The sequence below is a fragment of the Phragmites australis genome, chromosome 16 (genome assembly GCF_958298935.1).
Source record: "Phragmites australis chromosome 16, lpPhrAust1.1, whole genome shotgun sequence".
Taxonomy (NCBI): domain Eukaryota; kingdom Viridiplantae; phylum Streptophyta; class Magnoliopsida; order Poales; family Poaceae; genus Phragmites; species Phragmites australis.
This window is the reverse complement of record NC_084936.1, coordinates 26,208,167-26,214,775: the sequence shown is the minus strand read 5'-3', so window position 1 is coordinate 26,214,775 and position 6,609 is coordinate 26,208,167.

The following is a 6,609-nucleotide window of genomic DNA, read 5'->3' as shown; positions in this document are numbered from 1 at the left end:
TTTTTTTTTTCACTTTTGGGCCCCTCCCTACCTTCTCCTTTGATCAGCAAACCCAAAGCCTTAGAGCTCGGTCTTAGGTCAGCTCTTTGTGGGAACAATCTTCTTCCTTATCTTCTGCATCACTGTCTGAAATTGGACCTTGCAAATATGCCTCGAAGAATGCAAACAAGCAAGTTATTCTAGGCAGGGTAGTTAGAGTTTGGATTTTTAGTTGTATTGATTTTGTTCAAGTTTTAAGTTGAACTGTGAACCACGGCATTTACAATATTTATAAAAAACATACATTTTATCTTCAACATTAGAATAATCAATTTGTTATAACTTATAAATTTGAAACGTGTGAACTAGAAAATAACATATACACAGTTACTGTTGCTTTTTGCACACATAAAACGGTAGAACTAGCATTTATACATGAAAGACGTGACCAAGAAAATAACTTATACACAGTTGGCTAGACTCAGAAGAATTGAGTTGAATTTGGAATTGGATGATCAAATTACGAATTCTAAAATATTCTAAGACTAGGATCATGATCCTACTTTTATTGGGATCAAGAGTAGGACTGAGAGTCGACACTCAACACAACTTTGTGATCCGTAGGGTCATAGGATTCGAGGACTGCATGCTAGTTAAAAAAATAAGTATTCCCTCCATCATAAATACATGTTATTTTAGAATATATTTAGTCAAACTTTTAAATTTTGACTAACAATAGATTTTAAAATATTTAATTTGAAAATCTTAAAATCATATGGGTAGATTTGTCTTAAAAATGCCCTTATAATATCACAAATTCTATAAATTTTATAAATATATTTTAATAGAAATAATGATCAAAACTATACATTGTAAATCATATCTAATTCAAAACTACATGTAATATAACATAGATACACATTAAGCGACGAGTATATTGCGCGTTTTCTCTTAATCCTTTAAGCTTTTAAAGGAACTGTGTCATATACTATTATACTGTATACAGTGATAAGTACCACATGTATGCAAACACAGAAGATCCTGGTGGGAGCCCTTGCTAGGTTGTGTGTGTTTAAAAACCTCTAGTATTATAATCAACTGCACTTGCATCTAGTGCAAAGAAACCTTCCCCTCCCTCTCTCTACCCCTCTCTAACACACGCTTTCTTGGAGCTTTCCGAGTTAGCAGCAGCTCACCAAGGACATGAAGAAGGATGAGGAGGATGTCAATGCCACCATCTCCTGTAACCTGCCGTCTCTTCTTCTCCAACACCGTTCCTTGCTCCCCGTCCCGGAGAGGTCGCTCCGGTAATGTCTTCTTCTTCCTCGCCTTCTCAGTTCTTCTTCGGAGCAAAGCCATGGAGCTCATCATGCAAACCAGCGGCTCAACGGATTGGGGAGAGTTCTGGTGAAGAAGAAGCCGTTTCGTGATACAGATTTTGGCATGCGGGAAAGCCAGGCATTTTCCTCAATTCAGAGTTGTTTTCGCTTTCCTCTTTATTGATTTTGTTGTTGCTTTAACTTCTTTCCTCAAACTGTTTGTAGCTTTGGTCAATTACAGTTTTTAGAATGTCGATCATTGGATATCGAAATGGTCCTATGGATTTTATATATCTATGTATAAAGTCATCTGTTAGCATGGAGTTTAATCAACTGCAACGTTACAAGTCTAATCTTTGCATGTGCATTTGAGATGCAGCGATTAGCTTGTGAAATTCTGAATCATGTATATTCTCTTCTGTCTTCTTGTTTGGACTCGTATTGCAATGCAGTTACTGTTTACTACATCAACTGTTCATATAATTCTTGCTTCTCCATTCACCTTTCAGTACTAGGCATATTGCTTGTGCAGAGCAAGATCTATAAAACAGTCCTGACATGTCTTTGTTCTCGCAAGAATCATTGAGCAAAAATTATGCAGGTACTTTTTGTCCTTTAGGTGCCTTTAGCGTGCAGTCTTCAGACTCTTCAGTCTTGTCCAATGGACCAGTAGTCCTGCACTTTGTCTTCTATTTGGGGATAGCTTCTTCTATGATTGAGTAGTGATTGGCGAGAAGTAGTTTTTAGAATTATCTCTGTAGCTTATATGAGGTCTTTTTTAGCCATATTCTTGCTTGTTTGTTTTAAGTATGTTGATGGTGTACAGCCAGCTTCCTTATACACCTAGACTTCTTGTGCCCTAACAAACACTGCCAAGCACAATAATATGCATGTTGGCATCACAACTGTTCAAACCTTCCCTTTTCCTGTTACTCCCTGTATGCTCTTTTTGACCGGTCAAGTCACCTGACTCTAATGCACTCAACATTAGAGGAGCAAGAAAACTCTCCCCTTCAGAGAACCCTACTTATGAGCTTGTTTCATGCAAATTAAACTTCTAGACCTTCAATGTGAATCTGGTGCAGATGTTCAACAAATGCAGCAACCATATATGCTTTCGAAATGCTGTCCATTTTAGAAAAAAAAAATTTACAGCTTGGATCAAATTCTTCTTTGAGCCCAAGAAAAGATTAAACCCTCTCTCTCTCTCTCTCTCTCTTTTGAAACGAAAAGATTAAACCCTCTCGAAGACCATGCAACCAAACTACTAGTATAATTCGCCGTCCTCGGGATGCGCACACTCCTCTGACCAAGTTTATGACGAAGAAATATACAAACTGCAAGACCCCGTAGCATGCAGATGCAGCATGAAACGTGGATCACCATTAATTACTAATCAAGGCCTAACGATGGAGCTTGCTATCTCGATCACTATTGTTTAATCGATAACGAGATATATATACCTGTGTTCTTGAGCTGCCGGTTTTGACTTCAGGATCTGATGCTCCTGACAGTACGTACTGCAAGAAACTGGCGCTATAGGGGTTCAAACCTCAGACTTCAGACATAACATGTTTTAGCGTTTACACAAGTTTTAGGCCGGATTTGTCTAATCCAGCGTGTTTCGTCTGCATTTCAGCCCAAATTTTCTCTCTCAGTGCATTTGTACAAATTTTGGTGATCCTGGGGTGTCTTGTATTAGATGGGTTTGTTTCGATAGCTCAGTCATTGCTAATGAGGATTGTCAAAACTGTAGCTCAAAAGTTCATGGCTTTCAACATAGGGAAAGCATAGACCACATTGACTTCCTGCCTTCCACCACCAGCCGGGAATGAAAAAGCAAAGGCTTTTGTTCTTTCATCCGTGTCACCTCACTCACTTTGATTTGATAACTGCACTTTTGGGCCAGTGCGATCCCTATTAAAAGATTTGGGGATCTCCAATAGTTAGTTTTAGATCAACTCCATCAGATACTCTAAAAATTCATCTCCTATAACACTATTACAGTATCCCCTAACACTATTACGGTATCTTTTATTTTTTACATCTCCAGCAGCTACCCTATTTCCTACATTCTACTATTTTGCATCACTCTTCGGACCCACATTCATACGTAGCTACAGTGATACGGGTCCTTATTTCCGGCCACAACTTTGCCGGCTCTCTCTCATCTCCCGCTTCCCTGTTCATGCTGATATCGAAGCTGCTGGAGGCAGTTGCCGACGTCACAAATCGACAAAGGACAGCCACAGTCTTCAGCACAGTAGAATACGGCGAGGAAACCGATTCAGCTGGAGTTGGTCTTAAAGATAGTGTAACTCTTAGGGAGAGCATATTTATTAAAATTTATACGGAGTGTGTCGCTCACAATTTATTTTATTGAGGAGAGAAGTATTGAGGTAAGACCTATTCATACTACAAATACTAAAAGTAAGAGCTAGCACTGTCTATAACTATTAGAGGCACTATCTATAACTATGAGAGACACTGTCTATAACTATTAGAGATGGTCTGAAGGCTGGAGTGAAAAAGCTCCTTTAACTATATGCAGCTACTGCTTTTTCCGAACCAGTAATAGTTACTTGACTCAAAAATGAGTGCAGAATTAGGCAGCCGACAATGCAATGGACAAGGCATCTGCGTGTACAACAAACGATTTCTTTCACCTTAAAGTTTCAGAAATGGAAAGGAATTATTGGTTTTTGACAATAGCAAACTGATTGTGCAAAGAAGCAACGTCACGTCAGGAAGCATTGACAAGTTTGTTCGGTCCATACTCTTTTGTAGGCTTGTCGGGCTCGTAACCTTGTGGGCTTACATGTTATAAAATTCTAGGTTTTTTCTCTCTTTAATGAGCGACAGCTCTTGCCAGCCTTATTTTCGGGAAAAGAAAATATAAAGCATTGATATTTTGTTTTTTGAGATACTAGTTATTTATAAATTAAGTACGATATTTTACTCTATGGTCAGAGGTTGGAAACAAAGAAATATAGAAAATGCTTACTGGGATATACTATAACGGACAGCTTAGCGTCCACCTTTACAATTAAGATTTATATATTTTGAAGGGAAGCATATTTTATGCCTCGGGTATTAGCCACCGACCGGATTTGATGCAAGATTTATATATTTTGATGGAAAACGTCTTTTATGTCTTGGGTATTACCTGCATATCGGATTTGACGCAAGATTTATACATTTCGAAAGGAAACCTCTTTTATGCCTTAGGTATTAACCACCGACCAGATTTGATGCAAGAGGAATTGCGTTGGGGTTTTCAAATGAAACCCACGATGAGCTGACCAGACGATTTTTTTTTAATGACTTAAATTGAAAAGGCATATCTATATTAGAATCCTTCCCAATGTCGGAAAGTAGAGCGGTAGCCGTACAAGTACTTGGAGGAAACGTAAATGTGCATTGTAATCATTGTAATATATGCATCCTATATGTACACTAACTCCGGTTATTCTACATAGAGATAAACATACAAAAGAAAAAGAATAGTACAGGCATAGGTGTATGTGCACTCAGGGGCACCGAATGTCGATTGTTGTGGCTATGGTTCAAATTTTGTCTAAATTTTATGTTTCAAATTTTGTCTAAATTTTAAACATTTATAAGGGGAACGAAATATCTAATTTTGAATTTTTTTTATTAATATAAAAACATACAGAGCAGAGAACAGAAAAATTACCAAAATTTGATGAAATTTCCTGAGTTTTAGTCTGTAGGTCTTTTCGCCGTGAACGAAAAATTGTAAAATGAAATTAAAATCACTACTGCGGTTTGAGCGTGTGATTGATCGGTGCATGCCGTGGTGGTCCACCAAACATTTGATGATGACTCACGAACCATGTCGTGGAAAAGACAGGGAGAGCGAGCGAGATTGGACTAGAGATCCCGCACGCCGCGTCCCCGTCGCCGCAGGCACGTTCCCGATGGCGACGGCCGATGGGACTCCACTCCCTCGGAGGGCAAATATTATTCCCTTGACAAGAAGGCGTGGCCAATCCCCAACGGCGCAGCGCTGCATGCATGCGAATCATAACCAGCCGCGTTGCTTGTCGTCTCGCGCTGCTCGAGAGTCGAAGCCATGGAGGGATGGGTAGCTAGCTAGCTGCCTGCAATCTGGTTCGACAGACTGAAAGAGGGGCACCCACCATCCAGCTGCGATTTCTGTGTTTTTGTCAGATTTTTACTCTCGATTTGATTTGCGAATGGACTGAAATCGGGGACGGTATTTGAAATGCCGACCTCCCTCGATCCTGAAAGAGACGACGCGGCCCGGCCTCGTCTGTTACCTGTTCCTTGACTGCACGCACGTAAACGCGGCGGCCGGAACTAACCCTTGCCCGGACTTATCACAGGCACGGCGGGCTAGCGTCTCGCCAATCCATTTGGACACCTACGGCATCCTCTACAACATACTATTTTTTGGATTTTTTATGATTATTTTGATAGTGTTTTAAATTTCGAGAACAATAAAGTGCAGTGTTTTTTTTTATTTTTTAACCTATCGCTCGTTAGAAGTGCGATATCTTTATTTTTTTAAGTTGTAAGGGTGACACCTTGCCGCTCTTTTAATGAACAATAGTAACTTATTTTTTAATTTTTCAAACAGACGATTAGTTTTGCAATTTTTTGATTTTTAAAATTTAAAAATATAAAAGCTCCTATTGGGGGAGCGAGGGCCTCTGCATGCCACGAAATTGAACAACGAAGGGCAATGCCTGGGCCGCCGACCCATCCGCAGGTGCGGGTGGTGGGTCATAACTTGTGCGGGCTGCGCGGCTGCTGCCACCTGCCACAGCCCAAGAAGATTTGCATGGGTGCCGTGGAACGCAGGGGCCCGTGCCAGCGACCCGAACCGAAGGCTCAAACCGCGCAACATTTTAGCAAAACTGCCCACCGCGAGCCTGCCCCAACACCCGCGTCGACCCAGCCGGGAGCCCGGGACTGGCCCGAGCCCCTCGCCGTGGTCCTTCTCCAGTCTGCACGGCCGTATGGGTGTGTGCGCCGGCTTGATCGATGGAAAACCTCGTCGACGCGCAGGCTGGAACGCCGGAGGAGACGGAGACGGGTCAGCCGCGGATGCAGTCTACCGGTGCGAGCGATGCTTGTTGCAACGTGATAGCTCAATGGCGAAAATATGCAACATGGACATGCCTTTTTCTGCTAAGAAAGTGATAAGTTTTGAATCTTCAACGTTGCCTATGATGTCTTCATGAGCCCTAGTACGCTGATACGGACTTGTGTGACCATTGTACATCGGTGTGCTCTACAGAAATGGATCGTCAAGGAGCTGTGA